Source organism: Myotis yumanensis, unplaced genomic scaffold (genome assembly GCF_028538775.1).
Source record: "Myotis yumanensis isolate MYYU_CA2020_CCGP unplaced genomic scaffold, mMyoYum1.0.hap1 SCAF_13, whole genome shotgun sequence".
In the NCBI taxonomy this organism is placed as follows: Eukaryota; Metazoa; Chordata; class Mammalia; order Chiroptera; family Vespertilionidae; genus Myotis; species Myotis yumanensis.
This window is the reverse complement of record NW_027223764.1, coordinates 31,133,594-31,158,492: the sequence shown is the minus strand read 5'-3', so window position 1 is coordinate 31,158,492 and position 24,899 is coordinate 31,133,594.

Genomic DNA, 24,899 nt, shown 5'->3' with positions numbered 1-24,899 from the left:
AGTGTCTTTTCAGGTCCTTTGTCTATTTTTAATTGGGTTTTCTATCTTCCTTTTGTTGAGTTGTATGACTTCTTCATATATTTTGGAAAATAACCCCTTATCAGATGTATCATTGGTGAATATGTTCTCCCATACAGTGGGTTCCCTTTGCATTTGAGGATGGTTCTTTTGCTGTGCAGAAGATTTATGTTTAATGTAGTCCCATTTGTTTATTTTTTCCTTTGTTTCTCCTGCCCTAGAAGATGTATTGGAGAAAATTCTGCTTCATGAGATGTCTGATATTTTACTGCCTATATTTTCTTCTGGGATTTTTATGGTGTTGAGACTTACTTTGAAGTCTTTTATCCATTTTGAATTTATTCTTGTGTGTGGTGTAAATTGGTGGTCCAGTTTCATTTGTTTTCCTGTAACCGTCTAATTTTCCCAGCACCATTTACTGAAGTGACTGTCTTTACTCCATTGTATGCTCTTGTCTCCTTTGCCAAATATTAATTGACCTTATGGGATAGGTAGATGTCTGGAGTTTCTGTTCTATTCCATTGGCCTATACGCCTGTTATTATGCCAGTATCAGGATGATTTTATTGTAATAGCTTTGTAGTATAGTTTGATTTCTTTAAAAAATTGAATTCCTTTGTTATTTTTCATATAATGTTGTTGAGAGTTTTACCAATGTCCCCCTTTTTTTAACTCTTGGAGAAGTGTCTATTCTTAACCATCACATTTTAATCTTTCATTTTAGATATAACATTCTTTCTAATACTTTTACTATATATGGATAGACACTCATTGTATGTGTCATCGTTGTGTTTTATTGTCAATTGTCATAAATTTGACATGATTTAATATGTTAAACTCTCCTTTCTTGATTTCTGGAGTATTTAAAAATTGGCATTTGTTTCTGATGCAACCAACATTGTACAAAATAATTAAGAGAATCCTTAAGTAATGTAATAAGATGCAGAGGTGCTATGCTGTATAAGAACATTGAGGATATGAAGTAAGCAGAGATTTGGAATGAATAAAATGGTTTTATAATTGCAATGATGTGATTGGTAACAATTTTGAGATTTTCTTTGTGTTTTAACTTCTTTAGAATTATTTTTATTCTATTTTATTTTAGAGGCAATTCTTAATGTGAATCATTACCCTGTGTCTACAAATATGATATTTATTTGATTATAAACATTATATTAAGCATATTAATTGACACACATTGGGTTAAATATAGTGTGGGGGTTAGATTGTGACTGCATTGATCATAAAGTCAAACCTGGTGAAAGAATTGACCATTCTTTTTTTAAAAAAATATATTTTATTGATTTTTTACAGAGAGGAAGGGAGAGAGAGAGTTAGAAACATTGATGAGAGAGAAACATCGATCAGCTGCCTCCTGCACATCTTCTACTGGGGATGTGCCCGCAACCAAGGTACATGCCCTTGACCGGAATCGAACCCGGGACCTTTCAGTCCGCAAGCTGACGCTCTATCCACTGAGCCAAACCGGTTTCGGCGAATTGACCATTCTGTTTAATTTCAAAAACATTTGATTTATCTTATCCCTGAATAGAATTGCCCTTTAATAGGGCTGCAATAACCAATTAAAAAGCATTTTAGCTATTGATTGCTTTGACTTTCTAAATTTTGTCTCCTCAATACACAATAAAATTTTTTAAATTTGTTCCAACATTTGGAACATTCAGAAATATATTTTGGACTTTAGGAATACTGATAACATAAATAATAATGTTTTTCAACAGATAGTAGCTGAGGAAAGATATAACCAAGTTTCAGTAGATATTCATTTTTTCACATTTCAAATTTTGTCAGTTATAACTGGAAAAATCATAAGTTCTAAACTTTAAAATATTTACTTAGCCTAAAGTTCTCAAATTTTCTAGAATTAACAAAGAAACAATCTTGTTTTTATTGACTCCAGTAATTATTTGTAGGCCTCATCCTTTTATAAATATGGATTAATTGGGGGATAAAACTGGTCATAGCATACAAATCCTCTCTGGGCATAGAAGAAAAAGCATTTTTAAAGAACAAATGTACAATTTGGGAATGCATAAATCTTGATCTTATAGGTGTTCAATTTACAACAAGGGTAATGGAAAATGGTTCACTCTGTGATTTTGTTGAGCTTAATTTTGTCAAAAAGACAGGCTTATGTTTGATTCCTGACAACTAAAGATATAGAACCAGGTCCTACTGTCCTTATGTAATCAGGTCCTATGGTGCCTTTGGAATTATTTGTCTATTTTATTAGGTAAAAACTAAGTTTTTAAAATTATTCTAAAGCATTGTCTTTTCTTCAAAATAATTTTATTTTTATCAAGTAATATGTATACAGGTTTAAGTGGCAAATAGTACCACACATGTCATAACGAAACAGATTTGTACTCTGTTCCCCTCTCCCCCCATATTGATCACCCCAGGATCAACTAATTGTATCCCAGACTCTCCTGGAAGTTTGTGTGCAGTTCTTTCTTAATTTTTCAGTATTGGACATTATTTTTAGATGTACTCACATGAAAAAGGAGAATTTAACCTCCTTACACTTGTACATCTCTAGACAACCTCTCCCAGCTCATTTTCCTGCACCCAAATCTCCTAGTGCTTTGGTACCACAAGATTTAATTTACAATATTCTAACTACGTCAGCATATTTCCTATATAAATCCCATGGTTTTATGATTACTGTTTTTTAATTTATTTCACAACTCTTTGTAAGCCTGGAGTTATAAAAAATGTGCTTAGTTTTTGTTTGGCTTAGTTTGCGATGAATATTTCATTCCTAACTTTAATCATTTCCTTTTTGTCCTATATCTTTCTCCTCTTTCTTCCAGTTGGATCCAATTACTCACTAAGCCTACTGAATTTTAGGAGACCGGGACTTTGTGTCATCAGAATCTAGTAAATCCTTTTACTTTTCCTCTTTCTTGGGTGTCCTTCAGTAGTTTACTAAGGAAGCCTGTTCAGGAATTAAACATTCTGTGATGTTACCTATCTGACATGTCTTTATTCTACTTTCAACCTGAGTATAGACTTCAGTAGAAATCTGTAGCCTGGATTTAGACTCCCAGGTGAAAATAATTTTCCCTTAGAATTCTGAGGTAGTTTTTCTATTGTCTCCAAGGTGTTTGTTGTTATTCCCAAATTTAATACTTAATGATTTCTGATTTTTATACCTTGTATGAAAACTGTTCGCTGCCCCTACCAATGCCCTTAGATAGTACAGAGTAATTTCTTAGCCATTTTGTTGTTTTATATTATTGTCACTTGATTTATAACTGCTATTATTACTGTTATTCATTGTGTTTAACACTTTTTGATGCCTCTGAAACTTCAGTATTACATCTTCAGTTCTGGCAAATTTTATTTGTTAATTATTTGACTTCCCTTTATTAATTCTGTCTATATTTCAGTTAGCATTTGCTTTGCAGCAGACTGCCCCAAACTTAGAAGCTTACAGCAGTGCTTATTTGTTCTTTTTTCTCGCCTCTCTTACTGTGGCCCTCTGACTTGATGTGGCTTGGCTGGGCTTCTCTGCTTTACACTTCAGGTATGTGAGTCAGCTGGAGTGGCTGTTCCGTGTGTTCCTCAGAGCAGTGGGCTAGCCAGGTGTGTTCTCCACATGGCAGGGCACATGTACAATAGGCTCAGAATTAACACACTGCCATTTCCCTCCTTATGACATTGCCAGTACTCCGCCTACTGCAAGTGTGGGAATGTAGAGGACATGAAAGAATTGGAGTCAATCATGTAATGAGCCACGCTGGAAGTCCTGTTCATTGAATCTTATATCTCCTGCTTGATTACATTTATATCCTCCCCCCTTTATATTCATTTATGCTACATTTGGAAGACTCTCTTTGATGGTCTCTTTTAACCCTTCAATTGATTTTTTCTTCATTTAAAAAATATGTTTTTATCGATTTCAGTGAGAGGCAGGGAGAGGGAGCGAGATACAGAAACATAAATGATGAGAGAGAATCATCCATCAGCTGCCTTCTGCACACCCCTTATTGGGGAGTGAGCCCACAATCCTGACATGATGCTCAACCACTGGGCAACACTAGCGGGGCATTTTTCATCATTTAAAAAAATTCTTAACAGTGCTTTGTTTGGTTTTAATTTTGTAGCACAGTGTTTTTATTTCATGAAATAAATTATTTTGTCTTTACAAGAATGTTAATTGCAAATATCCTTGCCTATAATTCAAATGATATATATGTATATGTACACGTTTTTTAGGTACTCTTTTTCTCCTGAACATGACATTTCTACAGATTTTTTTTTCCCTTTTGGTGTAGTGGTTTTGTCTCTGTCTTTTATGTTAAAGGTCTTCTCAAGTATCTGGTGATCCTTATTAATTAATTCATATTTAAGTCTAATACATGAAAAAGTTAATGGAAACTCTACATGTAGGTATGGTGGCAAACTGGTGGGCTTCTGGCAGAGATGAATATTCAATATCAAGTTTTCAGGTAAAGGCCTGAGTAACTTGTCCTATGTCTCATGGGTATACAAGCAAGTTATAGCTGATTTACATTTTATTTCTGGAAATAGAAAGGGATTGAATGGTATTTTTTTTCTACTGGGAATTTTTTATCACTTTTACTCACTGTAATTTAGGTGATTCTCCAGGGATACAGAATAGAAGCAAGAAAATTAAGGTGTTCAGATACCAATCCAGAAATTTAAACAGACTTTTCTGCCTCATTAAGCAAGCATTGATGGCAGAAAAGCAGGGAAAAAACAAGCCATTGACACTGACATTTCCATATTCACCATTTCCATACTTCTCAAACTCAGTCCAATAGACATGATTGTGACTTTAATTCCTTTCCCACCCCATTTTTTGACAGCTTGATTCATATTTAATCTTTATGTTGATTTTTTTCACTCTCATCTCTCTTCTATCTCCATTAAATGCTACTTATTCTTGCCTATAATACAAATATAGAATAGTTTATATTTTAAACTATTGTTAGCTTAGCTTCTAGCTTTCCTCTTCATCAGTCATAGTACAGATATGTGCTTAAACATAATTTGGCACAGTTATGGATGTTTTTCAGTGTTTTCAACTAAATTCCCAGCTGATTTATTATTCAACAGTTTGTCATTTTTAAACAAACTGTTGGAGAAGTCTGACAGTTGTAATGTCTAAAGCTCCAGTCAAGTGAGAGATAGGAATTATGGAGAGTACTGCAGAACACTTCCCTTTCTGCCACTATAGCAGTGCTGAATTTATATTGTGGCAAGGAATTGTAAATTCCAATAAACTTTGCCAATTTCTATGTTAAGATTATAACCAAAAGTGTTTTATTTGTTTGTTACATGAATTAAATCAATTAATGACTGTTTTTATTTCTCTTTTAGTATGATGAGTACCTGTATGCAATGACTGGTTCTAGATTTACCTTCCACATTCCTAAACATGGCTAATTTTAGATGAACAGGCTATCACAATTAATAAGTAAATTTTAGGAAGCAGGTGACTTTTATTGATTAATAGCTGTGTGTGTGTGTGTGTGTGTGTGTGCTTATAAAATAGAAAAAGGCTTTAAAACTACCATTCTCTATTTATCCTTGGTTTTCTCTGTATATTCCAGATTTCATATTGCAATACAAATGCCTTCTATTCCTCTGCTCTGGAGAGTTAATTCCATTCTTCTGCTTTTTAATAGTGGGAAAAAGTGATATGATTATCATTATACTTGTAATGATTCCAAAATATTGTCAAATTAACTTTTTTATTTTTGACATTTTAAAATTGGAAAAAATAGTACAATTTACAGATATTGGTTTTAACTGTCATTAACATTTGCCATATTTTCATAATCATGTAGATACATACATAAGTGGATATATTTTGGCTGCATTAATGAAAGGTTCCAGAGACTTGATATTTGAGTCATAGTTATAAAGGCTTTCCCTACTCACAGATGATAAAGATGATAAACATAAATTTACCACAAATAAATACATGCTATCAAGTTTTTAAAACTATTCTTAAAAGACTGATTTTCACTTACTGGATTTTTTATTTACTTAAATTTATTTCCGGACTCCCAGTTAAATTCCATAGTATATTTACTTATCAACCAATATCTCTATATTTTAATTGAAGTGGTAGAGAAAACTATCCTTAATTTCTTCAGTTTTCTTCTTTTTGAAAACACTTTTCCCTGCCTTTTGTGATTATTTTCAGCATAAACTTTATAATCAACTTGTCTAGCTTCAGAAAAAAATAAATATAACAGTATCCATACACCTGAGCACCTGCACAAAATAAGCTTGTTGAAATTGGTGTTAATTACTTAAAAACAATAACCTTAGGGAGAACTAGAGTCTTTGTGTTTTATAGTCTTCTATAGAAATGTTTAATGTCATATCATTTGTTGAAATCTATTGTTATCATTTAGGACTTTAATTTTTCTGTATAGCAATCCTCTAAGTCTGGCATACTTCAAAAGATTTTTTTTCCTGGTAATTTTTTCTGCTGCCATTTATTTATTGGATTTCTCCTTCCATTATATTATCTGTCTTTTTATGTATGATAGCTTTTGACTTTTGTATGTTAACTTATTAGCCTGCTACTATACTGAAATATTTTATTTCCCAAAATAGTTTTCTATTTGATTTTTTAAATTTTATTTATTAAATTATTTGCAAATAAAATTATCTTTACCTTTTGCTATCCATTATTCTATTCTTAGTGGTTTTTTTTTCTTTTCAGATTGAATTGAATAATACCCCAAAAGTAATTTAAAGTTCTAGAGATTATGAATTTACTTAATCATTGCTTTTGGGCTGGCTTTAGATGTCATGTTGATTTAGGGTTTAAAACATACTATTTCAAGTTTTGAAGAAATCACACTTTCTATTTTATTGAATTGTTAATCCAGAAATAAATTTTAGAGCCATTTCAGTAACTCAAGGTAATAAACATATGACTGGATAGGATTTTTCTATATTTCATAAAAGTATTAATGGATTTCCTAATATTGAGCCATTCATAACTATCCTAGAATAAATATTGCTTCATGGTGATGTATTTATTTTTAATCTGCTGATAGATACACTGTTCTTTTTAACATATAAAGTTTCTGGATTGGTATTGCTCTCAAATCCTTTTTTCTTGCCATTTTTATCAAGATTAGATACTGTATTAGTTTCCAATGCCTGATATAACACATCACCACGAAGTTAGTGACTTAAAACAATAGACACTTACTTTCTCACAGGACGAGACCAGAATTCCAAAATCAGGCTGTCAGCCGAGCCACAATCCCTCAGACCCCGAGATTATCTGTTCTTTGCCTTTCCCAGCTCTGGTGACTATCAGCATTCCTTCACTTGTGGCTGCCTCTCTTCCTCTCTTTACCTCTCCTGTGTATGTGTCTAATGTTCTTATACCTATCCCTTACCCAAACACTTGATTGGCATTTAAAGTCGACCTGAATGTTCTCCAATAATTTCATCTCAAAAATGTTAATGTAACTACTTCTGCAAAAAAAACACACACCAGCTTTTTCCAAATAAGTTCTCAGTTCAGGTTCTAGGATGGGGACATTGACATACCTCTTTTGAACTCCATTCAGCCTACTATAGGCACCACTGTTGTTTTTATTGTTTGTGTACAATAAACATTTTAAAAGCCATAGTAAGCTTATTTGGATTTTTTTTAAAAAAGTACGTTTTTATTGATTTCAGAAAGAGTAAGGGAGAGATAGAAACATTAGGGATGAGAGAGAAGCGTTAAGCCGCTGCCTCCTGCACACCCCACTCTGGGGATGGGGACCACAACCCGGGCATGTGCCCTGATTGGGAACTGAACTGTGACCTCCTTGTTCATGGGCCAGTGCTCAACCACTGAGCAACACTGCTGGGCAGCTTATCTGGATTTTTGAAGTTGTAGTAGAATTTCTTCATGAAAATATAGGAGGCTGGGATTTCTTTGAATGTGAGTAGTGTATAAGTTCTTAGATAAACTCCAATACTTTTACCAAGAACATTGGAATTTAAAATTTCTCTTTCTACTGAATTCACTTTTAGTGAATTCTGTTTTCTGAGAAAACTAGTCAGTTTAATTAGGCATCTCCATTTCTCTCTTTCTTAGAATCTTTCCACCCTTTCTTCCTCCTTTACTCCCTCCCTCCCTTCCTTTTTTCCCTCTTCCCCCCACCCCCGCCCTTTTTTGCTCCCTTCCATCCACTCTTTCTTCCTTCCTTGCTTTTGGTCTTTCTAAATTTGTCTTTTTAAATTTTCAGTATATCAATACTTATTTCTCTGTCTTGTTTTTGTTGTATTTCTAACTTCACCTCTTTAAATTTCACATTTTTCAAAGAGAACAGCATATTTAATTAAAAGTTTTATTTTTAATTAAAATATGTTATTTCTGCTCATATCTTTATTTTTTCTTCTCATTCAACTGATTTACTTTACTGTTTCTTTTCTAAAACTTGATTTAGGTGTTCAATGAAATATTCAAAAGGATTACCTTATTAATTATGTTTCTGGGCTCCTCTATATCCTTATGTAATTTTTATCCACATTTTTTTTCACTGCCAGGGGTTTATAAAATTTTCCTATGATCAGTACATTTCTGTTGGCTTCTCCTTTTTATCCCTTATAATTCTTTTACTTTATTAAGAATGCTGTTCATTGATGTGTAATTTGGTGTCCTACTTTGTTTCACTTTATTCTTTGATGAGAATTCTAACCTGTCAGCTCTTTGTATCACCAATCTAATTTTGATCACATTTGTCTTACATACCATTGACTATTCATTTATTTTTAACCATTCTGATTATAAACAAAATCTCTTTTATACAAGTAGAATTGAATTTTGTTCTTTATGTTAATAAGAAAACACAGCTTTATTTTTACTAGGCTAGCTAAGCCTATTTTCATTTATCAGTTCAACTGATTTTTGTCTGTTTTTCAGTAAGTATTTTATGTTAATACTAGAGACCCTGTGCACGAAATTCGTGCGGGGGTGGGGGGGGGCGTCCCTCAGCCCAGCCTGCACCCTTTCCAATCTGGAACCCTGACTGCAGTCAGACATCCCTCTCACAATCCAGGACTGCTGGCTCCCAACCTCTCACCTGCCTGCCTGCCTAATTGCCCCTAACTGCTTGTGCCTGCCAGCCTGATCACCCCCTAACCACTCCCCTGCCAGCCTGATCGACGCCTAACTGCTCCCCTGCCAGCCCAGTTGCCCCTAACTGCCCTCCCCTGCTGGCCCGGTCACCCCTAACTGCCCTCCCTTGCCAGCCTGGTCACTCCTAACTATCCTCCCCTGCCAGCCTGGTCACCCCTAACTACCCTCCCCTCTGGCCTGGTCACCCCTAACTACCATCCCCTGCCAGCCTGGTCATCCATAACTACCCTCCCCTGCTGGCCTGGTCACCCCTAACACCCTCCCCTACTGGCCCAGTCACCCCTAACTGCCCTCCCTTGCCAGCCTGGTTGCCCCTAACTGCCCTCCCCTACTGGCCCAGTTACCCCTAACTGCCCTCCCCTGCTGGCTTAGACATTCCCAACTGCCCTCTCCTGCAGGGCTGGTTCCCCCCAACTGCCCTCTTCGGCTTGCCTGGTCCCTCCAACTGCCCTCCCCTGCAGGGCTGGTCCCCCCAACTGCCCTACCCTGCAGGCCTGGTAGCCCACAACTGCCCTCCCCTGCTGGCCTGATCACCCACAACTGCCCTCCCCTGCTGGCTTGGTCACCCACAACTGCTGTCCCCTGCTGGCCATCTTGTGGCGGCCATCTTTGACCACATGGGGGTGGCCATCTTGTGTGTTGGAGTGATGGTCGATTTGCATATTACCGCTTTATTATATAGGATACATGTCCTATTCTGTATACCCTGTATCATTAACTGTATTTTCTATTTTGATTTCAATATTAAATTTTAGAGTTTTATTTAGATTTTTGCCTTAAGAAGGTCTGTTTTATTCTAATGATTACCTTTATGCCAAAACCTCTATATGGCATCCTATTCTCCTTTTATGTCATATCTGCTACCCATCAGCTTTAAATGAGATTCTGGACTTCTATGTGTTACCTATCATGTAACCACTGAGCCGTTTTTGTTTTCCTCTTACTTTCTCCTTCCTCCACCTTTTCCTAATACATATTGACTCTTAGCCCAAACTTTATTTTGTTTTAAATATTTAGCTAAATGTAATCGATTTTTTCCTGATTATGTTTCCCCAATCATCTTCTATAGAATGAGGATCATTCTCTAGTAGAATCTATAGGATGTCTCTTGGTCACAATATACATTGACTGGCGGCATATTTAAAAGTATATTTCTGTAGCTTGGGTGAATATATACTTGTCTGATATTTCTTTCATTGGATTTCTTCTTGTTACCCCACTGCTGTGATATCCTGGAAGATGCTGTCCAGAATTCTGATAATATGCCATTTTCTTTCCCTTGAGTGGGGCTTGGTATTTTTTTGCTTGGAGATTCTTATATTTTGATTGGCCAAGGTAATTCTTCCCAGGCCTGTGGTAGAAGCTTTTATTATGTAAATTAAAGCCACTACCTCCCTCAAGGAAGGTTTTTTTGAGTTATTGCTCTTAACATTAATTTTTCTTTTATTGGCAGGCTTCATTATCTTTTTGTTCTGTGATCATTTTAAACCTGTAACTTTGTCTCTATTTTTTGGCCCTTTCTCTTTCTGTATTCAATGTCCATTACTGCACTCTTACTTATATGTATTTGTTCTTAGGCATCTTCCATTTTTTCCTGTACTCTGTTAGCTATATTTTACCTCTCCTATTGTAGGCTTACTTGTTGAAAATAAGACTGTAGTAATTATCTCAAATCATTTTAACCAATGCCATGGGGACAAAAATATTTTACTTTAACAATTATACTTCAGACCAATTAGCAGACTCATATCATCAAGGTATGACACAATGCAGATACTAAGCTGGTTGTTGATACTCCCATTTTAACTTCTTTCCTTTTGATTAAAACTTTCTCTATTTCTATATACTTTATTTTTAATGCTTTATAATCTAGAGGAAAATATATTTTCCCACCAAGACAACTGTTAACAGTTGCAACAAGCTTAGCTGGCACAGCAAAATACTATTTAATGAGCACTTAGGTATTTGTGTATGTGTGTTTGCAATTCAATTTTTTTTCCTTAATATAATTGCTTCGAGATTAAAAAAATAATTTGGCCTATTTATCTTCTTTTCCTATAGTACTTCTAGTTATGCTTGATTCTATTTTTGTCCTCTTTATGTATATTTGTATTAATGGCTCAGCTATAGCAGGACATATTATGGGGGAGGAAATAGATGACATGCTTCTTAGTTTGGTTCTGGGTTCTGTTACTACCTCTTTTGTTCTTAGGGAGAAGTTCAGTTTCTTTATAAATGGTGCTGTTTGTCTTCCTCTAAACCTTTAATACGTGTATCAATAGACCCTTTATTTATATGTTACCCTACATCATCCAGAAGAGACAGCACCATCCAAGGTGCCTCCTTCCCAAATTGTCTTCTCGAGCCAATAGACATTCCTACTCACTTTCCAAGCCCTTCAGCTTCCTAGTAATTATTTAACTTCCTAGTATCTATTATTCTGAAACTCCAGAACTCACATGTGCTGTTAGTATTTCCTACTAAATTATGGGAATAATCTACTGGGTGTAAAGCCTATCTTTATGTACAGGTTGTTGTTGTTGTTTTAATCCTCACCTAAGGATCTATTTTTATAGATTTTTTGAGAGAGAGGAGAGAGAGAGAGCAAGGAGAGAGAAGAGTGAGGAAGGGAAGAAGGGAAGAAGGGAGAGAGGGGCAGAGGGAAGTAGGGAGGGGGAGGGAGGGAGAGAGACAGTGAGAGGGAAACATTTGATGTGAGAGAGAAACAATCTATTGGTTGCCTCCCCTGTGCTCCCCAACCAGGGACTGAACCCGCAACTAGGTGTGTGCCCTGACCAGGAATTGAAATCACAACCCTTTGGTGCATGGGAAGATGGTCCAACCAACTGTGCCTCCCTGCCAGGGCTCTTCTCTCTTTATTAATGTAAACATGTCTAATTTCTCTGCTAATAAATTATTTGTTTTTTAATGAATTTTTTGAATTCCAAACTTTACAAATTTTCTACCCTTTTAATTTACTTCCATCTTTAGTTTTAGAAGACCCTGGTTAAATGGTTTTCCTCTTTCCTTCTAGCCTTAATATCTTCATTCATTTTAAAAATTTAACTGAGAGAATACTTGCAGACTAGAAGGATGTAGGTAGTAAAGCATTGAAGCACAACATCACTGGTCTGTGCTTTGTGCATTAGGGAATAAAGGAGCACAAAGCATAATGAATTATTCCATAGATAAGTTCAGGTATGTGATTAACTTTTAGCATATGTTTGGATAGGTAGATGATTACATAAATATAAGCACAATAATTAGCAGTGATATCTTGACTCTCATTATCAAATCTAATACCTGTTCAAAATTAGATAATTCTCTTATATATAAGTCATGAATGCTACCCTAAAAGTGTTAATCTTTCAAATAAATCATGAGCATTTTGACTTTATTCCAAAGATATTATTTTTTTAAGTTTATTGGTATTCTTAAGACACTATTATAAGGTGTAGTTACAGGAAGCAAGTCAGTAAATAAGTGTGAAAACGGATGTATAAATTTGTTTAATAATATGCTTTTTATTAACCATAAGCAGATAGTTAATGTAGGTTATACATTGCATTTGTACAGAATATAATTATAGACCTATGAATCTAAATATAAAAATGGTCAACCAAACATTTAGTAATGGATTTTAAAATCAGAAGAACAAAATTGGAAGATTTCAAATACCTGAAATATGACAAGAATGCTCAATGTCGATAATCATCAGAGACATGTAAATTAAAACCTTGATGAGATATCACCTCATTCCTGCCAGAATGGCTACCATCAACAAATTGACAAATAAGTGCTGGAGAGGATGTGGAGAAAAGGGAGCCTTAGTGCACTATTGGTGAAAATGCAGATGGGTGGAAAACAGTGTGGAGTTTTTTTCAAAAAATTAAAGTGGAACTGCCTTTTAACCCAGTGATCTCACTTCAAGGAATGTATCCTAAAGATCCTGAAACACCAGTCAGAAAGAATATATGCACTCCTATGTTCACAGCAGTGTTATTTCAATAGCCAACATCTGGAAGCAGCCCAACTGCCCATCAGGAGATGAGTGGGTAAAAATGCTGTGGTACATTTACATAATGGAATACGATGTGGCTGTGAAAACAAAGAAACTCTTACCTTTTGTGATAGCATGGCTGGGTCTGGAGCTTTTATGCTAATTGAAACAAGCCAGTCAAAGATAGACAAATAATATTTGATCTCACTTATATGTGAGATCTAATGAACAAAAGAAACGAACAAAATAGAAGCAGAGGCATAGATACATGGAACAGACCAATAACTGTGTGTGTGTGTGTGTGTGTGGTGGGGGCGTGGGGTGGGGGGGAGTTGAAGAAAGAATTTGAAGGGTTTAGCCAAAAAAAGTGTGTGTGTGTGTGTGTGTGTGTGTGTGTGTGTTACTGATACAAATAACAATAGTGGATAGTGGTTGGGTTCAGATATGAAAAAAAATCGCACCAAAGTTGTCAACTGAGGATTTGGACTCAGACCAGCTTGGACTTCATCTGTCCCATCATCTCTTAGCCTTTGTTTTCTCCACTGTAAGGAGTAGAAGGAATCAAATGATACCTTCCTCACAGGTAACTGAAACAATTAAATTGCCACCTTTTCTCATAATAAGTACTCAACAAATGGTAACAATTCTGATGCTTAAAAAACTTAGTAGATAGACCCATTTGTGAACACAAATTTCTACCATTCCAGGAATCCTATTATATCCAATTCAAAATAGGAAAGTTGCGCCATGTTTTTTAACTGAGTTTTATTTTTAAAGAAATTACATGCTATTCCTTTATAGTGTCATTTGATTTGTGTTACTGGAGGAATTAACGGGCCAGATTTCCCTATTGTTAGTGGGCTCTTGGGGTTCTGCTGTAATAAGTGTTTTCAAAAGCCCACATAGGAGAATAGATGCGGTAGAAGACATTATTTGCATGGAGTTACATTTCTCAGGCTGCAAAGTCCCATGCCCCCTTTACTGAGTCGTGGAAAAGGTGCAGCTAGTGGTTCAGCAAAGCCAAAAGGTGGGCCTGTGTCCAGAGTTTCTGTTCCTGTTGCAGCTGGGTCTAGTTCAGCATCAGTTAATTAAAGTCCATCAGTCTATTGTGCGGTCTCACATGTCTGTGGGACACGTGGGTGAGTGCAGGGGAGCACGCCCTCTGAACAGAAGTCACAGGAGCATAGGCAGACAGGAGAGGCAAGAGCCCACGGAGTAAAAACCAAAATATTGTCCTTTTTTTATAATCCTCACCTGAAGATATTTTTCCATTAATTTTTTTTTAGAGAGAGTGGAAGCGGGGAGGAGAGACAGAAACACCGATGAGGGAAAGACAGAAACACCAATATGTGAGAGAAACACATCAATTGGTTGCCTCCCACTTGCCCCGCAACCAGGGCCAGGGACCTGCAACCAAGGCATGTGCCCTTGACCAGACTCAAACCTGGGACCCTTCCGTCCACAGGCAGATGCTCTATCCACTGAGCCAAACCTGCTAGGGCAAGAGTGTGCTCCTTTGCTCATACATTTAAGTATTCAGGTTTCGTGCCCTTGTTGTGGCCCCTCCTATTCTGGCCACTAACTCACTCCCAGGTGTGACCGACAGACGGGTACGCACCTTCCTACCTAACACAGACCTTACTGGGCATATGTCCAAATTCCTTTATCTAGTACCTTCCACTGTTGGTCAGTGGGGAACAAACTTGCACAGTATTAAATTAGCAAAGCTGTATAAATGGCATGCTTCTATTATCCATCCTTCCCTTTACTCCTTTCCTGTTAAATGAAAACCAGGTTATTATAACAGTATCATAAATGTTCGTTTGTTCAGCTGTGCTGCATGTTCTTGCGGAGGGGGAGTACCCATTTCTGACATCCTCTTGTAATTGTCAGAGTCGGTCATATCTGTCGCAGAATAGACACTGAGTACATGTGGTTTAGTGCTCGGCACCTTTGGTAGCTTTTCATTCTGTATATCCAACATTTGACATTAGCAAGCTAATAATGCAGCACCGGTAGGGGGGTGAGGTCATTTTGGTTGAGGTTCTTATAAACTTTAAAGTTACTTTAAAATAAGCTGTTTTTCATCTTAACACTACGCTGTCGGGTGAATTTCCCGCCAAAATATAAGATGGCGCGGGCAATTATTTAGGTTTCCCCGCGCAAAATCAGAGTTAGTTTAAACACGTAATAATATTCACAAAACTCAAAACTAAAGACGTCCGGACACAAGAAGTATTTCTCAATAACTATTCTCTTTGCATGGTGAGATATCCAGGGATATCGGTTATAAAATGAGAAAACAATACATTGGTACCCTAACAGTATTGTACTCGACCAGCGCCATAAAGTGTTCTCTACTTACAAGGGATTTTTATGATACCTATTACCCCAATGGGTATGAAACGGTTCGCATACGCAGGTAGGTATCTTTGTGAACGGCAAACAAACAAATATTTGGTAATACGCAGTTACAATCGGCCCGAGTTTACACGTTTCCCGCACTCCACCGCAAATCTATATGAACCGAGTTAAGACGGCTCCCGCGGAGTACGACTTAACTCGTTTCCCGCACTCCAAGTGTAGTCTTGAAATCAAGAACCATCCTTTACTTCAAGACTTTAATATAATGCATTTAACTACAACTTTTGAAGTAATTCTAATTTACTCTTTGGTTATTTTCTCTTTAAAACATTTTTTTGTTCTAATGTATACTTCTTTTTTTTAATGTATACTTCTTTAAAAGGGGGATTATTTTTAAATATGTATTAAACAAGCATGAAACATATATCTGATTTAAGGTAGAAAAAGAATTTACAAACTAAAGTAAGTAATGTGGGAAGCACAGGTTTTTAGAGTCAACTAATGCAAAATGGAGTATATCTTAGGCAGGTAGAAGGTCAAATATTCAGTCAGATAAGGATGTAGGAGTCCAAAAGACACAGGAAAGGAAATCCAGGCAGCAGTTATTTGTATACTGAGAAAAACAGCCATTATTAAGGAAAGCATATGAGAATCTACATGAATTTTTCTACCTAACACAAGTTATATGCACTGGAGATGAATGCAATCCATGTTGATTTCATAGTCTATTTCCTCATTACTCTGTTTCGTTTCTGGAAGTGGCCAAAGGGTATATAGTTGGAATAGTCAATAGAATTCAATGGGGGAAGGGGTAAAGAGAAAAGAGTTCCTGACACTTTTAGATTTTTTAGCAGGAAAAAGTTTTAGTTTTGTTTTTCTCCCAGATACCCTTAAACTAAAATGATACATATCTGCTGCTAAATATATGCAGTAGCATTAAGGATATGTATTATTTTCTGATATTTGAATAGATGCAAACATTATATTTAGAGCTTTGACCTCAATCTCAACTGTAGTATTTCAACAACAATGTTGTATACGTCAAAAATATTATTGCCTGGCCAGTATTGCTCAGTGATTGTCAGCCCATGAGCCAGGAGGTCAGGGTTCAATTCCTGGTCAGGGCACATGTCCAGGTTGCAGCCTTGATCTACAGTAGGGGCTGTTTAGGAGGCAACTGATGAATGATTTTCTCTCATCACTGATGTTTTTCTCCCTTTCCCTTCCTCTCTGAAATTTTAAAATATGTATTATTTTCAAATATAGCAGTTTTGCCATAGAAGAAATCTGAACTAGATATTTAACACATTTAACTAATTTACAGATTTAGGGTAGTTTATAATGTGACCTCTTTAGGGATTATGTTTATGCTTAGGTCCATTTTGCAGCTGGTGAGAAATAAGAAACATTATAAATTTGTTGGCTTTCATTTTTAGTTTATCTACAGTTGTAATACCTCCATACTTCATGTTGAGTAAAATGTCTCTTGACAGTTGTAGCTGCAATATGTTATTATTTTTCCTTTGCTGATTTATAGATATAGACTTGGGGAATATTGTGAACTATGACAATTATTTTCTTTTTAAGTTTTCCTTGGATTTTTTTTTCATTTAAAAATAATGTCTACATTACATAGTTATAGGGATGCATAATATATGCTCAATTTCCTTTCTTCTTAATTTTCTATTTTTTCTTCCTCCCACTATGCACAGCATGCCACTGAGTTACTTAAATATTCTCTACCTTTTTGCCCCTAACTATGGGCTTCCAGATTGGAAAAGATCTGCCATTTAGTGTTACATTGGGGTATATGCTGCTTATAATAATTTAAAATAGGATATTATTTTTAACCTTAAATTAGTTATGAGACATCTTTTGCCGATTAGTCATTTACTAACGTTATTACCTTTGACCTACAAATTATACCCCAGAGGACATGACCCTGCCTATTTTAAACCATTCCCTGCTAATATGCTAAAACCATGCTTATATAAATCAGTGCATAGTTTATCATTACTGGGATTTAAAGGAATAGAACTTGATGATTTCACATGCACAACAAAATATGCTGCTCTTCCATGTTATTATCTTACTAACACTATGGAGTTCTCTTTTTTAAATCTTCCTGCTCATTATCCTTTGATGTCCTGGAGCAATTCCAGTTATAAGCATTTTCTCACCACGTGAACACCAACTTTTTAGACAGTAAATCCTATACAGTAATTCCATTATTTTTTAAATTTTAAATCACTCTGTGTTCCAATTTTAACCCTCAACTTATTTTTCTATCATTTTACACTTTATTATTTGTAAAGTCTTTAGATTTCCCAGATGGTATTTATTAGTGTTCAGTCTCAGTAAAATGTTACTCACTTCCTCTTTGTAGTCTTATTGATTCTGCTACAATATATGAGCTACATTTAGCATACTGTGAATGATTTACCAATGTAAATCTATCTTTTCAAGAAAAAAAAAAATTACAAAATTCACCAGCTGATGTACTATTGCAGTTATTTATTCTTTTCTACTAATTGTGAGACCCTAAAACAAAGTTTTTTATTATAATGCTCTGGGGACTAAATAAATTTAGTAATATCTGACAAAATCTCTTACCAGTATTCTATACTTTGTTGTCTTATTGTTTGCATTAGTTAGCAAGGAATCAGATAAAGTTTAATATGGAGACTTTAAAAATGTAATTACATTTTCTTTTCAATAGTTTTAACTAGAGTATACTTTGTTATTTTCTAAGTATTCTTAAGCAACATCTTAACTTGCTCTAATTGTGAAATGCAATCCAACTACATCATAGTGATTCAATGAAAGAAGAATGGGTTTCCAGTCCCAGATCCATATACTGAGAAAATTTACTTAAATCATGTAAGCTCTTTATGTTCAGTGTTCTAACTTGTAAAATTGGGATAACATTTCCCTTCTCATAGTGATAATGTTAGAAGATACAAGTAAAGATAAAATTTACCAAGAAAGAGTTTCCTAAAATTAAATTATTTACCTAAATTAACTGAATGTGATTATCATCATGCTTCCCAGAAATTACATTAATTTTGATTTTGATATCACACTTTGACTGATAATTCCTATTTTATAGGCAAGGAGTCTAGTGAAATGTTATATAATAGATGACATAGGGTCATAATATTATCATGAGGATTAAAAGAAGATCTTTTAGCACAATGCCAAGAACACAATCACTATTCAGTAAAGGTTAGTTATGGCTTTTATTATAATAGCTATGTTTTATCCATACTATTTTCTTTTTTAAAAAACATATTTCCATTGATTTTTTACAGAGATGAAGGGAGACAGATAGAGAGTTAGAAACAACGATGAGAGAGAAACATCGATCAGCTGCCTCCTGCACACCCCCTACTGGGGATGTGCCCTCAACCAAGGTACATGCCCTTGACCAGAATCGAATCCGGGACCCCTTAGTCAGCAGGCCGACGCTCTATCCAACGAGCCAAACCGGTCAGGGCATACTATTTTCTTTTTAAAAATTTACCTGAGTTTACTGAAGTGACATTATAATAATCATCTGCATTTTGTGTGTGCACCACTCCAAGTCAAGTCTCCTTCCTTCACCATTTATCCCCTCTTTAACCTCGTCTATCTCCCCCCAGCCTCCTTCATCTGGTGATCACCACACTTTCGAATGTGTCTATGAGTTTTTTGTTTTGTTTTGTTTGTTTGTGTGTGTGTGCTTAACTCCATACTACTTTTTGTTAGATATTATATTCAGAAGAATTAGGATTATCCCAAAGTATAGAGTCACCAGTTGAGTATGCATTCTTTTATTCATTAGCTGCTCAAATGATTGGAATCATGGCAAATATTTAACCTTAAAGCATGTTTCCACATGAAAACTGAATTAGACTAATATCCAGTAATGGGTCAGATATCAAATAAGGGAGGTAAGGAAAATATACCTTAAAGAAACAGAAGAAAATAGTAAATGTGTATTTATTATTTAAATTTAAGATGGTACTATGGTACTTTAAATATAGATGAAAACCTATCCTATCTAATAAAAGACAAAAAGGGTAATTGTACCTTCGCTACGCTTCCCATTGGCTAATCAGGGTGATATGCAAATTAACCGCCAACAAAGATGGCAGTTAATTTGCATACTAGGCTCCAGGTGGTGGAGCGAAGCCAAACGTATCCGAAACCTGCCTGACTGCGAGGCCTCACGCCCCCGGGATCAGCGGAGCAGCGAAGCCTAAAGGCTGGGGGGATCGGGGGCCATCTGGTTGGAGCCCAGCCAGAGCAAAGGCCTGGGTCCCAGGTGCCAGAGGAAAACTGGTGCCAGCAGCCAAGGGAAGGGAAGGCCTATTGCACGAATCTCTTCATGCAACAGGCCACTAGTTGGTTTATATTCTTTGGTAGTAAGCAGATATACACTCTTAATCTATCTTAGAAGCAGAAACTTGGATCTGTTTCCTAGAGTGGATTCACTTGATGTATCACACTTTAAATATTAATCATTCTTCTGTGGTTTTCTTTTCATTTTCCTAATGAGTAAAAATAATGAGTACTTTCTAAACATTTCCTTGTCATTTGGATATCTTCTTTTCAGAATGCCTCTTTGAGTCCTTTCACCATTAAAAGTACTTTATATATTTTGTATATTAACCCCTTATCAGAGGTGTTGTTTGCAAATATCTTTCCTTTAGTTGGTTGCCTTTTGATTTAGTGGATGGTTTCTTTGGCTGTGCAGAAGCCTGTGGTTTGATATAGTCCCATTCATTCATTTATTTTTGCTTTTGAGGTTAAATCCATAAAATCCTCTTTAAGACCAAGGTCCATAAGTTCCGCACATATGTTTTCTTCTATGAATCTTATTTTTATTTTATTCTAGGTCTTATATTTAGGTCTTTGACCCATGTTGAGTTAATTTTTGTGTATGTTGACACCTAGCAGTCTTGTTTCTTTCTTTTGCATGTAACTTTTTTCTAACACTATTTATTGAAGAGGCTTTATTTTTCCATTGTATGTTTTTGGCTCCTTTGTCAGAAATTATTTGTCCATATATATGTGAATTAATTTCTGGACTCTAAATTTTGTTTCATTTGTCTGTGTGTCAACACCATGCTGTTTTGATCATTGTCACTTTGCATAATAATATAAAGTTAGGATGTATGATACCTTTGATTTTGCAATTTTTTTTTTATTGCTTTGGTTATTTTAGGTCTTTTGTGGTTCCACACAAATCTGATGACTTTTTGTCTTTATCTTAAATTTTTTTCCATTGAGATTTTGATGGGGATTATTTAAATTTATATATTACTTTGGGTTATATGACCATTTTAACTATGTTGATTTTGCCAGTTTATGAACATGGAATATTTTTATATGGTGTCTTCTCCAATTCCTTTTAATGTCTTATAGTTTTCAGTGTTTAGATCTTTCACATCTTTTAAGTTTATTCATAGGTATTTTCTTCTTGTTGTTTTGCAATTACAAAAGGAACTTAAAAATATTTTTCTGAAATTTCATTAATACATGGGAACATCATGGATTTTTTTAAAAAATATATTTTATTGATTTTTTACAGAGAGGAAGGGAGAGGGATAGAGAGTTAGAAACATCGATGAGAGAGAAACATCGATCAGCTGCCTCCTGCACGCCCCCCACTGGCGATGTGCCCGCAACCCAAGTAGATGCCCTTGACCGGAATCGAACCTGGGACCTTTCAGTCCGCAGGACGACGCTCTATCCACTGAGCCAAACCGATTTCAGCCATCATGGATTTTTGTACATTGATTTTGTATCCTGAATAGCAGTGGTAAGAATAGGCATCTTTGTCATTTCCTGATCTTAGAGAAAATCTTTTTTTCACCATTGAGTATAATATTAGCTGAGGATTTGTCATATATGGCCTTTAGTATGTTGAGGTACTTTTCTTTTATAATGATTTTATTGAGTACTTTAATCATTAGTGAATGCTGTACCTTGTCAAATGGTTTTACTGCATGTATTGATATAATTATATTATCTTTTTTAAGATGTTTTTTATTGTTGTATTACAGATTCTCCCTCTTCCCCTCATTAACTCCTACCACCCCACCTCAACACCCATTAGCCCTACTGCACTATTGTCTGTGTACATGGGTTATGCCTATATTATTTGGTTAATCTCTCCCCACCCTTCCCTCTGAGATTCATCAATCTGTTCCTTGCTTCCATGTTTCTGAATCTATTTTGTTCATCAGTTTATTTTGTCCATTGGATTCCACATATAAGTGAGATCATGTGATACTTGATCTTTATCTAGAGGCCCAGTGCACGAATTTGTGCACTTTGGAAGGAAATTAATTAGAAGAAATATTTTAGAAGCCGGGAAGGGACCACAGGAGGTTGGCTCCAGGGCATGTCTGGCCCCTCTCGCCCAGGCCCCATTAGGGTTGATCAGGGCCAGCCAGCCAGGGAGGGATCATGGGAGGGCTCCAGGGAGTATCTGGCCCATCTTGCTCAGTCCTGATTGGCTGGACCCCAGAAGCAAGCTAACCTACCATTCGGAGCATCTGTCCCCTGGTGTTCAGTGCTCATCATAGCGACTGGTCAAGTGGTTGACCAAACCACTTAACATATTAGGCATATATATATATAGATAGATAGATAGATAGATAGATTTTGTTTAATGTGGTGTATCACATTGATTGATTTGCTTATGTTCAACCATCTTTGTTTCCCGGATTGACCCCCACTTGATCATGATGTATTATTTTTTTATATGTATTGTTATATTTGATTTGCTAGTACTTAGTTAGAATTTTTGCATCTGTATTCATCAGAGATAATGGTTTGTAGCTTTCTTAGTTTTATCTTGCCCAGGTTTTGGTATTAGGGTAATGTTAGCTTTATAAAATTAGTTGAGAATTATTGCCTTTTCTAGTAGAATATTTTTTTAAGTGAAACACATTTTAATATTTTTCATAGGTTTCTTTTCAAAGAGGATCACATAAATGAGAATATTTTTATTTTATAAAAATAACATACATATCTTTGTTCTGGTTGGCCACTTACTAGGGATATTACTTGGTCTAATACCTATCCTATTTTTTATTGATTTAATTGTTTGTAATTGGTGATATTTATAAAATTATTTCCTACTGCACCAGAGGTTCAAACATCTCATTCTGAATGAATAAGACATTGGCTTCTGAATTACTATTATGGGAATATTTTTACTCATCCCTCATGCCCTACACAACACCTTTGAGAACTGCTAGTATCCCATTAGTGTATTCTTTGGCCATGGAGACAGTCACTATTAACATTCACTTCTGAAGAGAAATACAGAAAATCTTCCCTTCGACATTTCCTTTCACTATTACAGTTCACATCACCTGGTATTGCTATTTAAAAATAAATCTCTGCCATCAATATCTTAGCATGGTGCTTTCCCAGACAGAAAATGTATTTGGTACCCTAGAAACAAACTCCATTATTGGACTTTAAGTAGTTTTCACCTCTGCCCATCTCAGATTTTTTCACACACCTTACAAAAATAAATTTGCATTCTTAATGTTATAGGGTTTTGATTATGCTGTACTTTAATTTACAAACTCACTTATAGATGTACTAGAGGCCCAGTGCATGAATTCGTGCACGGGAGAGGTCTGACTGGCCCAGCCCCAATAAGGACGGATCGGGGCTGGATCGGGGCCGGCATGTCAGGAGGAGGTGATGGTGGGAGCTTGGCCAGCTGGCCTGCCCCAATCAGGGCCTGATCAGGGCTGGGCTGGCTGGGGGGAGGGGCCGTGGGCAATTGGCCAGCAGGCCCCGCCCCCTAATGGGGTGATGGGGCTGATTGGGGGCCAGTGGTCTGGGGGAGGGGCTGTGGGTGGTTGGCTGGCTGGCCCTGCCCCTGATCAGAGTAGGGTGGCCGATCGGGGTCGGAGCTGGCTGGGGGAGGGGCTGTGGGCCATCAGGGTGGTGGGGACCTATTGGGGGTGGGGTGGCCAGGGGGAAGGGCTGCAGGAGGTTGGCCTGCCAGCCCCACCCCCTGACTGGGCTGGTTACTGGCTGCAGTGGGCATCATAGAACCAGTCATCCTGGTCGTTATGGTGTTATGGTCGCTGGCTTTATATATAGGGAGAGATAATATACTTTTATAGATAGAGGATAAAACCTTTCTATATGCTAAAAGTCATTTTGCTATGTTGTCAGTAAAGTTTTTATAAAACTCATCGTTTTAAAACAAATATAAACATGACTATTTTTTTTTAAGTCAGAATTTATAAATGAGCTCATGAGTAAAAAAAAGCAGCATTATTTCGCCTAACCTCTTTCCCATCCACAGAGGTAAACCTTGTCATTTTTGCTTTAAGTTTTTTTTAGGGTTTGCCTCCAACATTTCAAAAATATGTCCTTGATTAGTCAACAATAAAGAGAACTTGTTGAGCCGAGGCCAGTTTGGCTCAGTGGATGGAGCGTCGGCCTGCGGACTGAGGGGTCCCGGGTTCGATTCCGGTCAGGGGCATGTACCTGGGTTGCGGGCACGTCCCCGGTGGGAGATGTGCAGGAGGCAGCTGATCGATGTTTCTCTCTCATCGATGTTTCTGACTCTCTATCTCTCTCTCCCTTCCTCTCTGTGGAAGATCAATAAAATATATTAAAAAAAAAAAAAAAAAAAGAGAACTTGTTGAGTCCCCACCATGAAAGATAAGGATTTATTTGATTTAATTACTTCTCTTCCTCTTCCTTCACCCGATATTACAGCCTTATATTGTTTTTTACATTTCTTCTATCTATCTATCTATCTATCTATCTATCTATCTATCTATCTATTTATTTACCAGAGGCCCAGAGTATAGCGCACGATTAGGGCCATGCCTGCCGTCAGGGCCACGTCTGTCGCCCCGCGACGCCTCACACGCTCCATGGACACTGCCGGCACCCCGCCCGCCGCGAGAGCCACTTCTCATTTGTGATATAGGCTATCATAATATCACAGGCCTTTTATGATACAGATTTTTGTAATCTGAAACACGAGGTTACAAAATAGTATGAACGAGTTAGAGTCATCATGCCTATGAGTAGTCCACAACATATGTCTATGTCTATGTTTTTATCATCTATCTGTCTGTCCGTCTATCTACCTACGAGTATATCCTAGAAGCCATTATTAAACCCACAAGGAAGACCTGGAAAAATGGAAAACCGTTTGTTTTGTGGTGACATGGCATATGAGGGACACTGGCATAGATATCTTATGTTTAGAACTAAAAGTAAATATCAGACTTTGAATTAAACCACAATGTTCACTTTCACTCTAAGTACCAAGTGTCAACTCTCACCCAGCAGCCAAGCCCTCAGGAGGCCTGAGTTCCACTTC